General features: G+C 41.6%; 1 protein-coding gene across 6 annotated transcripts in view; it reads left to right on the plus strand.

The window, feature by feature from the left end:
* Nucleotides 1–18,273, plus strand: part of TENM2 (teneurin transmembrane protein 2) — a 1,209,082-nt gene that overhangs the window by 752,250 nt on the left and 438,559 nt on the right. The gene's annotated exons all lie outside the window — the stretch shown is intronic.

Raw genomic sequence — 18,273 nt, forward strand, 5'->3', positions numbered from 1 at the left:
GGTGGAAGGGGCTCCCGGGGGCTTGAACTGGCAGTTCTTTTGGTTTTATTATAGTCCGTATTTAGGTAACTTTCAATTTGAGAATGTCTGTCATCAGATGGGCAGGTGGGTCCTGTCTGAATGTGAAACCATCTTAGGAATATTCCGAACTAACTGGATTTTGTCAGCACACTTTATAAGAGGCTATTAGTATGATGTGTATTCAATTATTTCTCTTTCCTCAAGAGAATAAACAGTGAACCTGTTAGAAGTTGCTTGAGAATATTCCTGTAACCACTTTTAATTCCTTCTTTCTTTTTTATTTTTATTTTTTTTTTGTTTTGTGGTACGCGGGCCTCTCACTGTTGTGGCCTCTCCCGTTGCGGAGCACAGGCTCCGGACGCGCAGGCTCAGCGGCCATGGCTCACGGACCCAGCCGCTCCACGGCATGTGGGATCTTCCCGGACCGGGGCACGAACCCGTGTCCCCTGCATCGGCAGGCGGACTCTCAACCACTGCGCCACCAGGGAAGCCCCCTTCTTTCTTTTTTAAAGGAGGCAAAATCATTTTTACTTAGACGTGGATGTCATTTATCAATTTAGAACTAATAACTTTAATGAATTTGTATACTTCTGTTTCTTTTTCATTCGTTGGGCTTTATCTAGCCATTTTATCTTGTAATTAATGTCCTAGGCACCAGCTTTGATCTAGGCCCCTGGCTGGGCACTGAGCATTAAGAAGTGAATCAGATACGGCGTCTGGCCTCAAGGAGCTTACAGTCTAGTAGGAGAGGAGGCCACGTAAACAAATCTGTGTAATGTGTTGTAGCGCATGGTATAGTGTGGAAGCAGCAGTGGGAATGGTCGGCTCGTGTTCAGAAGTTTATGACTGGCTACAAGCACAGACTTGGAGAAGCAGCTAAGAAAACTGTATTCCCTGGAGTAAGGATTCTTAAACTTGAGTAGGCATCAGAATCCCTCAGAGGGCTTATTAGAAACACAGCTTGATGGGCCCCAACCTGAGATTCTAATTCAGTGTGTAGGGGGTGGGTCCCCAAATTTGCATTTCTAACAGGTCCTTAGATGATGATGCTCGTCCAGGGAATGTACTTTGAGAACCCCTGTTCTAGCATTTCCAGAGGACAGATGGTATAGAAAATACTCATTATTGTTTCTAGGGTTTTATCCCCTTAACTTTAAAATATTTTATGCTCTTGTTACTGAGTCCAGGCTCATACCGCTCACCACACAACAGGCCGATAAATTGAGAGACGAGGTTTTGGGGCAAGGAATAGGGACTGTATTCAGAAAGCCAGCAGACTGAGAAAGATAGTGGACTAGTGTCCCAAAGAACCATCTTAGCAGAGTTAGAATTCAGGCTTCTTTCATATTAGAAGGGGGGAGGGTATTGGCTGTGGCAAACTTCTTGGTGTCAGAATCCTTCTTTCTTACAGCTGTCCACATACATCAGGTCACGATGTTCCTATAAACATCCAACGAGACAAATGTTACTCTCTGTTCTGCAACTTTTTATCTCTATAAGAATGGAAAAGTTTTATACCTTTAAAGGTCAGAGCCTTGAGAACGGGCTATCCTGTATATTTTAGGCTATAGGTGGCATTCTTAACTTGTAGCAAAAGCAATAGAATACAAGGTTAAAGTAAAAGAAACACGTCCAATATGGAGTCAAATTTGTGCTTCCCTGTTATACTCTCTCTGTCTTCAGAGTTTCCTTATGAATGTGTGTGCTTCTGTTCTCTCCTTTGAAAGTGTAGCTCTGTAGTGTTCTGCAAGCTCTTTTTCAAGTGCCTGACTTTGACCTCTTATAGGAGGGAAGGGCAAGATACTGAGAAAACTGATAGGCCACTTATACGAATCATGAGCTGTATGAATTCTTACGGATGTGAGGGTGTGAAGGTGAGTTTCTTCTGAAACAACGGTCAGCACTGATTCTCACAAAATACTGTGGATGGACAATTAAATGAATAAGGTGGTCAAATTTCAGATCCAGAGGAATGAAAGAGAGACAGGAGGCCAGCAGACACCAAGAAAGCCTAACACAGTGGCAGTACTGCAGCCTTTTCATAAACAGAGTCACGTTCTTGGCCAAATGTGATGGAAAATACAAACTCATGTCAGAAAACAATACCCAGTTCCTAGATTGATGATTCTTGCTCTTTTCCTTTATTCTTTTTGTCTGTTTTGCACAGGAAATAAGAACCTTGTGGACAGAAACATCATCATTTGTCAATCCTTTGCAGCAATTTTCCTAACAGTTCTTTCAGCTCTAAATGCTTTTAAGCATCTGTCAGTATCGTATAATAACCTTAACGGGAGGGAAAAACAACAACCCCAACAGTGACAACTATTTGCTGCATAAGAATGACTTGAGTGGCTCTCTCCTTCTTGGACCGCAGTGAAAATGATGGTCCGTCCACATGTGGGTTTCCACATGCAGCTGTGCTGTTATTGTTTGTACATAGACCTTAAGTTGTCTGATTTTTATGTGTGTAGGCATGATGTCAATTGAGAGAGAGAATGGACCAAAAAATATATATTTAGCATCTCAGAGATGAGACAAGTCAATAAACAGCTTGATTACTATTTCATTCAGGAACCAAAAAAAAATGGCTTTCTAAACTGAAAGGACCAAATCCAATAACTAACTGTTTGTCAGGGCACTAATAATGGTATTTGTATCTCTTTTAATTGGCTTTAACCTTTCCCTTCATGTGTGCAGTATTAAAAAATTAAAGAGGAAAGTATTTAGAGGCATAGATTTACGGCGCTGCGTGGATTACATGCTTTTAATGAGGTCAGGACAATAAACCATCTGAGCAGAACCTGCTGCCCAATGATGAATTACTCCCTTTTACAATAGATAGACAACAGCGAGTGTGTGGGTACACATGCACGCTCACAGGCGCACCTGTAGACCAAGTGATGCTCAGCTTTGCTGTTGAGCTAGCACAGTGTTTCCAGTTACAGGGAGGGTCAGGACATTTTCAAAATACAGAGCTACAATATACCAGGTGAAAAAGTGAAACTTGCAGAATAAAATGCACAATGCTTATGTTAGATATTGACTCAGGTATGTCTGTTTATGTACCAGTATAGATGGATGGATGGATGCAAGGAAGGATGGAGAGGAGAAAAAGGAGGAGAGAGGATGGGAGGGAGGGAGAGAGGGAGGAAGGGAAAGAAATACACATGATACACAGATAATCTGGAAGGAGCACATAGTGGTGTGCTAGAGCTGGCTTGCACTGTCTTGTAAGAGCTGATTGTGTAACACCCTTTCCCAATTCCATCATATTCTTAGTTTAAAATTGCACATGGTGAAAGCATTTATTCCACAGAAAAAGGTAAATGCTTTTATAAGCCAGAGATTTTTTTTCTGGAGAGCCAACTGTTAAGCCTTTAGCAGCACACTGCTGGACATACAACAAGGCATTCAGAGTGGTTATATCTAGAAAGTGGGTTTACTAGGAGAAGGAGGGGGAAATGAAGCAAGAGTGTTGGGAATGAGAAACAGGCGCCCTTCCTGTTTATTTTATAGATTTCTTTATTCCTTCCATTTTCATTAAGCTTTTATTACTTTTATAATATTAATAATTCCTTTTAAACATTTAATTTTAAAATTGGTTTACAAATATCATTGAAACTTTTAAAAAAAAATACAGAAATAGAATTAGTCACCTTTACTTTGTAAGTCAGGTACACAGCATTTGTACAAGGAAAAACGATTCAGACAAGTGATAGAATCAAATAGTCAAAGGACTTGAGACTCAGCCAGAAGTGTGTCCTTTGGTGGTGAAAACTTCCTCCGTCTTCCAAATCAGAAGGAAAACAGAAACACAAAGTGTGAATGTAGATTGGTCCAGGAGCGTGGAGTGTTTGCTGTCAGATCCCATCCCACAACAAATTCTAGTGATGAAAATTACATGGTGTACGTCCAAAGCTCATCCCCTCACGTTGACCGATTGAGCCAAATCATATGGTCTTTACCTAATCAGCGACCTTGAGTTGGCAGCGTGAAACATTGCTAATGAGGAGAAAAGCACTCCACTCCAGAAACGGAGGTGAAACCCCACTGAAAATGTACCATCCATGGGGACCAGCCAGTTTGTCACCAACCAAAGTGATGGTGACACTTCCTTTTGCCACTTTGAGACGCTGAGATCTCTAGTCAACCTCGGTAAGGTGCAGAGTAAAGAAGGCTCACTGTTGCCCCCTCCTCTCCAAAGCCCTGTCGTTTGTCTCAGTTCTGTCTCCATGACAGCAACCAACTCCAGCATGAAAGTCCCTCATCTAAAAGCCAACACTTGAACCACTCATGAAGACAGATGCTTGATTTTATAAACATGTATTCATTCATTCAACACATAATTCTTGTACTGACCAGGGTTCTTGGCCTCCTTAATCAATAGAAATTGATAGGAGGCCAGATAAGAAATATAGGCAAGGCTTTATTGGGGGCCCTGCTGCAGCGGGGTGGGGGGATGGAAAACAAGTAACAGGCTCCCTTGCTGGCTCACTCGCTGAGGGGGTGCGAGCTGTTCCTTATATGAGGTGAGGATAGGGGTGTGTCCAGGGCTCAGGCTGGAGGGGTGAATTAGGTGGTTTGCCCACCGCTTTGGTGGTGTTTCTGCAGGGGGCATGTGTGGTACCCTGCTTTTGCTCCCAACACCCTGTTTTTGCAGTTGTTTTTAGTCCCTTACGGTTTCTTTGTGTTCTGTTGCTCTAGGAGACGTTTGTGCAGGTGCAAGCACTGCAGCAAAGGGTCCCAGGTCCCAGCCTGTCTCACTTCTATGTGCCTGGCTCTGGGTTAGGTGTGGGGATACAATCGTAAACACATCAGACAAAGACCTCACTCACCTGAAGCTGACATCCCAATAAATGGAGACAGACATAAATAGGTAAACCAATAAAAAAATACCATCATGAGTAACCTTTGAAAAACAATGAAATAAGGGGGTGTGATAGAGTAACAAGTACTTTATATCTTCGCTTTAGAGGGGAGAAAGGCAAAACATTTCTGGGAAGGTAAACTTTGAACTGAAATGGAAATGACAAGGAGCAGCCAGCCGTGTGTAGATCGTGGTATGAGATGTATGTCCTAAAGGCTCTTTTTTTAAAAAAAAAAATACGTATTTATTTATTTATTTTTGGCTGTGTTGGGTCTTCATTGCTGTGCGAGGGCTTTCTCTAGTTGCGGCAAGCGGGGGCCACTCTTCATCGCGGTGCGCGGGCCTCTCACTGTCGCAGCCTCTCGTTACGGAGCAGAGGCTCCAGACACGCCGGCTCAGTAGTTGTGGCTCGTGGGCCCAGTTGCTCCACGGCATGTGGAATTCTCCCAGACCAGGGCTCGAACCCGTGTCCCCTGCATTGGCAGGCAGATTCTCAACCACTGCGCCACCAGGGAAGCCCCTAAAGGCTCTTTATGGAGGTTTCTCTGCTCCCGCTATGGGAGCACCCACTTTTAAGACTGGGTGCAATGAAGGGCACTGTAGGTACTTGCTTGCTTTCCTGGTAACTATCTCAAAGCAAGTTCACTGCTCCAAGTACTTCTGAGAAATATCAAAATGAGATCATTTGTGTATGTGTAGCTGATGTCATGTCCTTAACTAACCCTGAGGTGGTTTACCTTTCAGTGTAGTGGAGAGCATGAAAGAAAGAAAGACAGGGCAGTCGTAAGTTGAGATGTCATCAACAGTTGTAAATTGCGTCTGTACAGTGTGAACAAAGAGACAGTGGTGTGTTGGAGGGGAATGTATGCAGACTTTGGATCAAGAAATATCTGGGTTCAAATGCCAGCACTGTCACTTAGCGTCACTCGCATGGTATGGACCCTCTCTGAGTACTCAGGGCCCTTGCCTGTAACATGGGGATATAAAAATGCAATAAGATCCTGTCTATAAGGCGCCTGGCTCAGAGCATCCTCCTGAAGCTTCCTTTTAGAGAAATTTCTGGAAATATCGCTGAACTGTGACTCACTAGAGTGAGACTTCCGTTGCCCGGGGACAGGGAGAGCCCATTCTTGCCTTTGCTTCAGTCTTTATGTTGGGTGCAGCGCTGCAATTTGGGACTTGAAGTTGTAGCAAAGTGTCCCAGATTGGGCAAGAAATTTGGGAATGCAGATGTCATTTTTTGGGCAGGATCCATCACAGAAGACAAAAGAGACACGATATGGGTACTCAGCAAGAGAAAAACCCATTCCCTTAATATTTTATTTCAGAGTTACCCTCTGCCCTTCCCCTACCTGCTTCTCCTTCTCTCTTGCTTCTTGCAGTCCTTTTTGGTTCTCCCTGAAGCACCAGAAATAAAGCTCAGCTCGGAACCAACTGGTCAGAGTCCTTGAGTCACATTCCATTTGCAGCGTGGTTTACAAAGCAAATGGCATTGCCTGAGAATAGAATTGTAAGGACATGCATGAATGCTGACTCTAGTCCTAGGGGTAATGGAAGCTGCATGTGAATATAAAAATAAAAACCTTGGGAAAAAAATGAACACGACAGAAGCAGCAAGATGATGTTTTTACGTTTTCATCTTTAATTGGCTAAAAATATCAATACAACATATTCTTTGGACAATCTCCCCAACCTCCCTCCCCTCTTTTAATGGGAGTGGGAAAGTGATTTGGAGAAAGAATACTCACTGAATTGATAAAACAGTGGTTACCCCTGGGAAGTACAAGTGGAGGCCTAGAAAGGGCGTTATTTTTTACTTTAAACACATTCATCACTGCTTGATTTTGTTTTGAACCAGCCTGTACTACATTTTTTAATTAAGAACTGTACCTTTTTAAAAACCAAGGAGGAAGAGAGAAGAGTTACTTTCTACACAAGACCAGCTACATTGTTTTTAAGTAAGTTTTATTAACAAGTGACAATTACTTTTTTATGATACATTTAAGATAGTGAATTATGAATGACTGAAAATCCCCTCCAGCCTAATTGGGAACCATTATGTCTGGTAATTGCCACTGATTTCTGCAAACAGTCATTTTTCTCTGGCCTATTAACGTAATTTGAATTTTTAATTGTCTATTGGAGCTAACAGACAGTGCCATTCACCAAAGGGTTTGAGACCAGGCATCACCCCCAGAGAGCTCACGCTGGAAACTCAAAGACCACTGGAGGACACTCTCAGGACTTGGTGGATTGTCGAGTTGAGGTGGCAGCCGTGGTGACAAATGTGACACATCTTTTTAAAGACCCACCGGGTTAATACATTTTCAGACTTCTGCATCGTTGAGTTTGTCCGCTTTGTTTTGAAGCTACCTCACCAAAAAAAATTTAAAAAAGGAAGAATGTCACACTTTTAACAATTTTAACGAGGATTTTCATACCAGTACTTTATCTATTGCACTATGATTAAGTGTGAACATTCTGGAAGAAGGGAAGAACGTGTCCTGCCCCATTTCCTATAGGATTTTTTGTATAATTAACTCTGTGACATCAGAAAGGGACAGAATTCCAAGTAGAGACAGGTACATAATATATGTAGAATAACATACGTATTAACTACAAAGGCATTTTATGTTCATTTTCTTAAGTTAAATAAATTCAGAAAAGTACAAAGAGAAAAATATGGAGAAAATTAACTATAATCCTACTAATAGTATATAGTATATTTTTGCATAAATGCATACATATATGTATACTAGTGTTTATAATATATTTTCTCACATGATTTAATATTCTTCTAAGATACTATTTTTAAGGACTGCATATGGTCCAACATATGGATTCACCATTGGTTATTGAAGCACTCCACTCCTGTTGGATATTTCGTTTCTCAGTTTTTAGCATTACAAAAAAGTGATGTGCATTTCCTATCCATCTCTGATAATCCCCTCAAGAAAATGTCCTAGCAGTTGAATATACCCTTGAATCACCCTCCAAAAAAGTTGAATTTCACGATACACACTCCGAGCAGTATATGCGTGCTGAATTTCCCATACTTTACCCAGCATTAGATATTAACCTTTATTAAAATATTGGTGCAGTTGCTAACTTAGAAAAAAAGCATCCCATCATTTTGTAAAGTCGCATTTATTTGATCGATAGTGAAGTCAAACATCTTTTTCATCTAATTATTAATGTATGCTTGGATATGCCTTTGTGAACTCCATGTTCTTTCCCACACTGGCCATTTTTCTGTTGGGGTGTACCTCCTTTTTTATCGACACAATCAAGATTTTAAATTCTTTATGCTTTATTAAATCTGTGGAGACAGCGCTGCCTCAACCACTAGGTTGTCAGTGCCAAGAAACAACGGACTAGAGCTTAGAGCACACAACTAGTTCAGGTTCTATGGGAAGGAGGGGTTGGGTCTTTTCTGCCACTGTCATACTCTTCCACATTTGCCATAGGTGGGAAGGGATCGTTCATCTCTCAGTACAACATATGAAGCCATAAACAAAACTGCCCCAAGGGCCTCTGTCTTCTACCTCCCAGCCCTTGATTTGGTCCGCTCGACAAGTCCCAGTGAAGCCCTTTGGGAACCTGCACCTGCTTTAGTACTGAGGGAAACAGGAAATGCCCATCAGAAACATAGACTTGAGCCTCTATCTAAAATACTAAATCACAAGCACTGCTCCCCGTACAAGATTGTAGGATCCAGCATAAAGCAGTGTCTAATCAGTATATTGACGAGGAATCTGAAGCTTAATGATGCAGGAGGAGCCACAGAAATAGTCCGCAATTCCGGTGAGAATATCTGATGACTGGACTCAAATCTCTTTCCAAAGTTGAGAGCTCCAGGGTCCACTGAAGTACCTTTAAACAAAGGTTCCAGCGGAGATCTTTATGAGATTTACTCCGGGGCAGCCCATTTGCTGGTGTGAGTGCAAGTCCAAAGCTGAGACATTTGCGCTCACTGGAAAACTGTCACTACTACTGGAATGAATGCGTTCCAAGTGGCCATGACCCTTCATAACTTTTGTAACGAGTTCAGCAGGAACATCAAGGAAGGGTGGGTACTAACTGAATTCTTACAGAGAAGTTTCTAGGGCTCAGCATGTGCTGGTGACTCTGAGGGGGGCATTTGTTATAAAAATCGCAACAGTTTGTTATCAGTCCTGACCCAGTCCACTGCCTTCAAATCGGAAATGGACAGTCTGTTGTTTTTTAACATCTTTATTGGAGTATAATTGCTTTCCAATGGTGTGTGAGCTGCTGCTGTATAACAAAGTGAATCAGCTATACATACACATATATCCCCACATCTCCTCCCTCCTTTTTCTTTTTTTTAACATCTTCATTGGAGTATAATTGCTTTACGATGGTGTGTTAGTTTCTGCTGTATAACAAAGTGAATCAGCTATATTTATACATATATCCCCATATCTCGTCCCTCTAGGGTCTCCCTCCCACCCTCCCTATCCCACCCCTCTAGGTGGACACAAAGCACCGAGCTGATCTCCCTGTGCTATGCGGCTGCTTCCCACTAGCTACCTATTTTACGTTTGGTAGTGTATATATGTCCATGCCACTCTCTCATTTCGTCTCAGCTTCCCCTTCCCCCTCCCCGTGTCCTCAAGTCCATTCTCTAGTAGGTCTGTGTCTTTATTCCTGTCCTGCCCATAGGTTCTTCAGAACCTTTTTTTTTTTTTAAGATTCCATATATATGGAAGCAAACTAAGTGCCCATCATTGGATGAATGGATGAAGAAGGTGTGGCACATATACAATGGAATATGACTCAGCCATAAAAAGAAACGAAATTGAGTTATCTGTAGTGAGGTGGATGGACCTAGAGTCTGTCATACAGAGTGAAGTAAGTCAGAAAGAGAGAAATACCGTACGCTAACACATATATATGGAATCTAGGAAACAAACAGTCTTATTACTCTTATTTCTTTCACGTCCCCAAGAAACTCCAGCCATAGCCCGTTTTCCCGTCTCAGCCTGTCCTTTGTATACTTTGCTTCAAACTTGCTTCCCTTGAGGAGGCCCTGGGAAATCTCCTTCCTTCCTCACCTAGACAGAGAGAACGAGCGTTGTATAGGTTTAAGGTAACATTACAAACCAGGGTTTCCAGCCCTAGCTTGGGCTTTCTTTTTAAAGTTTAAATAATACACGAAGACTGCTTTGAGAAAAGTGCTTTCCTTGGAGGAAATTTATAGACACTGGATGGCTGAGAGCTCAAGATCTAGAGTCAGAAACTGGCTTGAATTCTGGGTTTGCCACTTTCTAGGTTAAAGGTGGTGTTGTTAAGGGTGTAGGGAAATAGGGTTGTTGTTAGAAGTTAATGAAATGACTTAAGCATACGGTACACCGTCAGTAAGGGTTTCTGAGTACAGGCATGCCTTGGAGGCACTGTGAGTTCAGTTCCAGACCATCGCAATAAAGTGAATATCGCAATAGAGTGAGTCCCATGATTTTTTTGGTTTCCCAGTGCATATAAAAGATACAGTTACACCGTAGTCTAGTAAGTGTGCAATAGCCTTATGTCTTAAAAAAAACCATGTACATAGCTTAATTTTAAAATACTTGATTACTAAAAACTGCACGCCATCACCTGAGCCTTCAGCAACTTGCGATCTTTTTAGCTGGTGGAGGGTTTGAAATATTGCACAAATCACCAGAATTTGGCACAGAGACATAAGTGAGCAAATGGTGCTGGAAAAAATGTCCCCATAGACTTGCTCGACTCAGAGTTAGCACAAACCTTCAGTTTGTACAAAATGCAGCGTCTTTGAAGTGCAGTAAAATGAGGTATGCCTGCATTGTCTTCATTACTGTTAAAAGTTTACCAGGAGTATTGTATTCAACACTCAGGACATCTGTGGGGCTGGTGTTTATCTGTTTCCTCCACTTTTCAGCAACATCGATATTCCCAGCTGATTGTGGCAGGCCCAGTCCTGCTTTTCTGTGGAAATAGAAAGGAAAAATATGAGATGACTTAAAAGATGCCAGACGAATCTCTGCCCCGAAGCCAACTGTTTATTCAGCTCATTCAGCTAACAAATAATTTCACCGGTGATTTATTGTTTTCCTCAGTGAAATTTTCCTTCATCCATCCATAATTAAAAAGGGTGCAGAGCAGTAAATCGGTGGCCCTGTCATGCAATATTTGTTAGCATCAAAAACTGAGGTATCATAGCTTTTAGGGGAGAAAAATGAAGAGGTTAGATAGAACCTGAGATATGAATTTTTTAACCAACTTTTATTTTAGAAATGAAAGATTGTGTGTGTGTGTGCATGCATGTGAGCATGTGTGTTTAAAGAATGGAGACCAAAATATAAAGTAAATGTGATACCACATCCTCCAATATGATGGCCTAATTTCCATTGATAGTGAAAACATTCCCCTTATTAGCAACGAGCACATGCAATGTTTACAGTATATTTTGGAGAAAGAATACTTTTTTTTTTTTTTTTAATGACAAAATTTTCCAAGCTTGGGGAAGAAATTGAACTACCTACCTAGTTCACAAGATTTCCTTATTCAAGGTAAATCCAACTACTCCCTTGCCCATAAGGCGGTGCTAAATGGAACAGTAGGTAAGCATTTGAAAGTTTAACTTTTTTTCTGAAGAGAGTTCAGAGTGGAAAAAGCAGAGTTTGGACCCTGACTTTTATGGCCAAGCTAACACAGCTTTGGAATTCTACTGTATAATGTGACCCATTGGTCTAATAATTATACTTGAAAAAATATCATGGTGTCACCGAACACAAGTTTGCATACCTGATGCACAGTGAGGCCAAACACACTGAAACATCAGTTTGGAGCAGAGAAAGGTTTATTGCAGGGCCATGCAAGGGGACAGGTGGCACGTGCCCCAAAATCCCTAAACTGCTTGAAGGGTTTCATCAAAGCATCTGTAAAAGCAAGGTGAGGGAGGAGCGTGGTTTGTTGTTGCAGATTTCTTGGTGTTGGAATCCTTTGTCCTTGCAGCTGTCCACATAGGTCAGGTCACCATGTTCCTGTCAACCTCCAACAAGGCAAATGTTATTCTCTGTTCTGCAGCTTTTTATCTCTATATGAATGGAAAAGTGTTATACCCTTAAAGGTCAGAGCCTTGAGGATGGGCCATCCTCTATATTTCAGGCTACAGGCAACATTCTTAACTCTAAGTAAAAGCAATAGAACACAAAGGCTAAAGTAAAAGAAACGAATCTAATATGGAGTCAGATTTGTTCTTCCCTATTCCAGTGGGAGAGAAATAATGGGAGGAATTGAAGAAAGACAGGTACATTTCTCCCATAGGGGTTCTGCTATAGCCGAAGGTCACTCTTTGACAAATTCTACACACATAAGAATGAACTTAATACAAACTGTGTGGGTTCAGTGCTTCCTGGAGCACCTTACCTCTTTTACCCTCTTTTCTCTCCCCACCCCCGCATTAACTGAGAACCCCACAAATCAGCTAACAATATAAAAGCCTCATTAAGCCTCTGAAAAGTGCCTAGTCTCAAAAGACAATAGCATTTTGAAGGAGACAGAGAGTACCGACACATATAATCATGAGGAAGAAAACACCAGAATAAGAGAAAAAGCAGTAACTATACCATGCACCATTAAGGACCACCTCGAGATAAGATACTCAGTGTCAGAGTACAGATCACAAGTGAATTTATGTCAAAAAAAGAACGTTTGCTCTATCAGACTATGTCAGACTGGTTTGAACACGTCTGCCCAAGGAACTGTCAAGCTTTCCCAACCTCCATTTGAGGGGTAATTGTGCCAGTGACTCTGAATGCTCAGAGAAACCTTGCCCCCTCACTTTTCTTTGTACAAAACACCCAATTTGTTGGAGCAACCATGTGCCGCCTAGTCAAGCTGGTCATTCGTTTAAAGAACAGTTAACTTTTCTTTAAAAATTGTCATCCTCATTTTTGTAACTTCTGACGCAATTTCAAAGCTCTAGAAAAAGTCAACAGAACCACTCCAACACAATTACTATCGCCAGTTGTGTATGTTTGTCCCATTTGTCAATTACCTTATCATTCTCTCCCCCTTTTTCTCCTCTTTCTCCGCATCCCTCTGTCTCCCCTCAACCCCCCTTTCTCAGGAGCATATTATTTTTTCTGAGCCAATTGAGTAAGATGCTCCCACATCCAACATCCAGCCCCTTTACCCCTGAATTCTTCAGTGTGTGTTTCCCAAGAACAAAGACATTCTTACATAACCACAGCACAAGTTACCAAAACAAAACAATACCCCAAAAAATGAATTTAGCATTGATAGAAGATAATCTAATCCTCAATCCATATTCAGATATTATCAGTTGCCCCAGTAATGCCCTTTATAGCCCCTGTTCCTCAGTCTAGTATTCCTTTCAGGATCACAAGCTGCACTTTGTTTTCATGTCTTCTCGGTCTCCTTTCATCTGAAACAGTTCGTGTGCCCTTCTTTGTCTTTTTTGATTGTGACATTTTTAATAACTTTTTATTGTAGTTTTACATATATATAACAAATGTAGAGCCCAGTGAATTTTCCACAGGTGGAACACACCTGTGTTATTGGCTCCAGAGCAAGAATTGGACCATAAACACAGTACCCCAGAATCCTCCTCCACAGTTAACTTTTATTGTACACGTTGATTAGCCAAAAGAAGCATGAATTCTTTTTGGCCAAATTCAACTCTTTCATCCTAGAAGATCTCCTGATTATGACTGTAAGTTGTCTTGTTCTCATAGTGGAACAGACATCTTGCTGCCATCTCAGACCAGGAAGGGGTGGGGCATTGCTGTCCCCTGTGGTCTAAATGAAGCCAAGTGTTCGACTTTAATGAAGTTAGACAGGGAAATGATACTGTTTACATCCAAAGATCAGAACTCCTTAAACTGTCTGTGGTGATGGACCCCTTTGAGATCCAATCCTTCGGGAACCTTTTAAATATGGTCCTTCTGCACTTGACTGTGTGCAGTTTGCACCACCTGGGACTTCCCATGCAAGGTTGACCTCACCCAAACTGGTCTATGACCCATTCCTACTGACCAGCTGTATCATCGTGGCCATGTCAAACTGCTATGAAAGTTTCTGAGCATGTGCTCTCAATTTCTATATTCCTCTCATTGGGCACTGATGGGATGGGGCTCATGGACCACATTCTGAGCAGTATTGGACTGGGCAGTAAGCCCCTCTCAGTCAGAATTCAGCTGGTTTACACGCTCGTGGAGCATTCCTAATTCCCCAGCCTGTTTCAGGCCACCGTTAAATGCCTCCTGCACAGAGCTCATCTCCGTTTATACCAATACTTTTACTGGGGAGATGATTTCATTAGTATCTAATACCCTGATCTGACTCTAAGCTCCATGGAATAAAGACCCCCTCAGTTTTGCTCCCCATTGTGTACTCGGTGGTGCCTGATGCTTAATAGACACTCAGTAAGTAGCTGTCACGTGGAAGAGTGAATACATCAGTAGTGCCTTCTGACAAACGACAAGACCATCGGCCACGCTGAGAGATGTTTAAGCCCAACGAAACCGCATTTGGCATAAAAGAATAGGGATCAGTCATTCCAGCTCTGAGAATTCGAGGACATTTTGTTTGTTTTAAATGGGAGAAATTGCACTTTTGAAAATGCCTAAACTGGGACTTAACGTATGCATAGTAGACACTTAAAAAGCATCCACTTCTAATTAATCATTTTGAGAGCGTAGCGCTACTTTAGCAGGGAAGCTGCATGTTACTATTTTCAGGAAATTCTACATTTGCCCAATTGTATTACTTTCTTTAAGAGTCACATTTAGCCAGGCCTCATTTCAATGTGTATTCTTATCATTTGCGGGGGTGGGACTGCAAAGTTCTATCTTACTAAACAACCAGAGCCCTATTTATTCAGAAAAATATAGATCGTAGATGGTTTGCAAGGAAAGGAAGGTTTTGACAACCAAACCTGGGAACGGATTGTTTTCAGGAACTTCAATAGGCTCAGCTGCTTTCTCTCCTCCACTTTTTTCCTTCCATGTGTATAATAATAATAACAATAAAGTTGATGCTTCACCCAGTAACGATAGGAACTATCACCAAAATGTCCTGAAACTCTCTCAACTATAGGACGTGATCTCTGGGGCAAACACTTAAAATTGCTGACTTTGGGTTGTCAAGTTCTGATGATCTAGGATATATTGTTTGTGCTGTGAGGCCCCGCCTGTAATTAGGGCTGACCAGTGGTAGCAAGACAGTCAGGAGTCCTCTTTTCATGGTAAGACTCCTCTGTTGGCTGGGTGAATCTTTAGTGGTGGAGAAATGTATGTGAAATATACATTTTCCTCACCATTTTCTCAACTTAGTTTTCTTAGTTCCAAGTGGATAGTAATGATTTATAACTTCAGGGTGGCATTTTAGGAGAACTGGTAGGGGGTAAAAAAAAAAAAAAAAGGTAGTATAAATGTAAATGTAAAAGATACAGCTCATTCTGTCTTTGAAATTGTTGGTGTGAAAAGAGCTCAACAGTGTTTTATTTAAACAAGGTCGGCTCCAACCTTGATTGACTTGCAGTAAATTGCCTGGTACAAGAGGCGAAAGGAAGTGGAGAGAAAAATGGCAATCAGCACCGAATGTTTCACTATTGATTGACAAGCACCAGAGATGTGCTAGAGTAAAGATAAATTGGCCAACAGGGCCCATCTTGACAGCTCCTGAGATGGGAAAATTGTTCTTGTTAATTTGCTGCGGGAACCTTGTCATTTATGGCATGTGCACTTGAGTGTCCGAATTGTATAAACAAAGTTCAGATTCCTATGCAGCCTCATGCTGTTCTTGGGTTTGGTAATGTTTTGGTGTGTATCACCAGGATGCATTTGTAAATGGCTTTCGAATTGGGGGAGAAAAAGGGAAGCAGTGTACCTGCTTCGAGCCGACATCTTGCACTGAAATGTAGGAAATTACTGGGCAGACGTTTTCCACTCAACAATAGGTTTCAAACAAACACATGTGCAGAAGCTCCCCTTCCATCCACGTTCCATGATTCCCTTCTGGCGTGATGGATCTAATTGGCTTTATCGCACCACAGGCTTCAATTGGCAGTTTTTAGATAGGTAAGTTTTATTTTAGAAATTTGGGAGTGGCCACAAAAATCCTTCATAGACTTTTCCTATCTTCAACCCTTCAGTATTTCTTTCTCTTTTAGTTGTCCCCATAGCATTATTTTTCTAGCACTTTCCCTCCTCTTTCTCTCCTTCCAGCATGCTGAATTAGTGAATGTCTGTCATTTCTCAGCCCCCTCCTTACATCTCTTTCTGTAAAATCAAGAATAATTTGTATCAAGTAGTGAGCAGACTGCCAGAGAGATCCATCCAGCAGTCATCTTTCAGTCTTGTTTGCCATTTTTTGCAAATCAGGTAAAATTTTATTTTCCCTTTAAGGGTGTAATTTAAATTAAACCATTGTTGCAGAGGTTTCTTTTTATTTTTTTCAAGTAGAAATCTTCCCCATTATCACTTTCCTCTCTCTCTCTGAATTTTTCAGAGTATTAGTCCATTCCTGGTAGGGCAGGAATGATATTTATTTTTATTTAAAAGGGCTGTGTGAAAAATAACTTCAAAATATAAGAAATATAAGAAAATGAATATAATAAAATATAAGTGAATCTTTGAAATAACTGGGTATTATTTTATATTAATTACCTTCATTGATGTCACAGCTCAGAACAATGTATCACTTTCCCACTGTCTAAGAGAGATCCAGACTCAAGATGTCCATAATTCTCATATTACTTTGCGCAGACCCCTTTAATAATAAGGTGTTCTTGTTTTAGGCAGATCGCATAGGTGTTTGAAACAGCCTGGCATATGAAATAAGACAAGGGAGTGGTAGGGCCTGAAGCAAACTGGAGACGATTTACCCCTCTGAAGGCATTCGAGGTTATGCCCACAGACATACACTGCATTCTGCAGGCTGTCGAGATGCAGAGTTTGTGATTTTTCAACTTAAACTTACCACATTTAACCTTTTCCAAAACACTCCCTTGATATCTCATTTTTATCTTCAGAGTAACCCTGGAAGGCAGGCACTTGAAATTCCATTTTCCCCACTTCACATTGGAAACAGACACACCCAAAATTCGACTTGTTAGATGGAGACAGGGAACAAGGTGGACAGCTCATCCTTGCTGTTGCTCCTGTGGCCATTCTACTTGCTAGTTTCCACCCACCTAGGTATCATACAAGACCTCCTTCCAGGCTTGTTCTTTCACCTCCGTCTACTTAGCAATGCCTGATTCCCAAACCATCTCTGTCTCTAGTTGTTATCAGCCCCTCCTTTCCCAGGGAGAGTTCACTGCACTTTCTCTGGGTTCCCACGCCACTCTAAGCTGATCCCTTGAAGAGCAGTTACCACACTGAAAACAGTTGTGTATTTATGCATATGTGTTGCTCACTAACGTGTGAATTCCTCGAGGGCACAGGCCAGTCTGGTTCCACGTTTTGTTCCTGCTGTCTAGCCCGGCTCCTGTCACGTGGTCGGCCCTCAGTGAAGACTGGCTGAGCAAGTGTGAAATGTTAGCATACACTCATGACAGCTCAGCGACTTAGAAAAGCATTGGATCCAGCATCCCTTCACTCAACTTGTTTCTCCTTCTACATGCATCCATCCATAGGGGCTGACTGGCGAATGGTTGGATTTAGAAATTATCCTGAGTCAGAAACAAGAGGGAAAGGGAAACTCTGATCTGTCTGCAGCGCTTAGACTGCTAGAAGTGTTCACCCCCAAGTAGCCCAGAAGTGCTGGGGAGTCTTTTTTAGAATGCTCAGGTGTTGTTTACGTGCTGCCAGGAATCTTTTGAAAGGTTGAGAACAGATGAAGCCGCAGAGGAAAATGCTACAAATGACACTGAATACTTCAATGCTAGGGTATTTTGGACATCTTTTATTAACAAATTAATAGCCCGGGACATGCTTATGAATCACATTCCCAAGGCTAAGTTTCACCAGGGACCAGTTTGTTAGAAGAGAAAGCCTCTTTGGATTGTCCCTAAGTGGCACCTCTAGCTCCACGTAAATGAACTTGATTTCTCCCCTTCTACTTCTATAGGAACCACGTTCCAAGTTATGCATTATCTTGAGGATAGTAAGGATATAGTATCAGAGAATCTTGCTTTTGGACTGAACCACAGAAGTCATCTTACTCCATTTTTATCCGCACTTGGAGTTCCTCTCTAGCATCACCACTAAGGGCTGTTTAACATCCGCTTGAATGCCTCCATCCATGGTGAACTCACTCCCACCCAGGAAAGTGCATTTCTCTTGTACACCAGTCAGTTCATTAGAAAATCCATCTTACTTAGCTAGACATTTTTTTTTCTTATCTCCTCTATTTTTGGCCCCTTTTCTGCCCTC

This window comes from Monodon monoceros, unplaced genomic scaffold (genome assembly GCF_005190385.1).
Source record: "Monodon monoceros isolate NGI ecotype Baffin Bay Population unplaced genomic scaffold, NGI_Narwhal_1 Super_Scaffold_12, whole genome shotgun sequence".
Lineage (NCBI taxonomy): Eukaryota > Metazoa > Chordata > Mammalia > Artiodactyla > Monodontidae > Monodon > Monodon monoceros.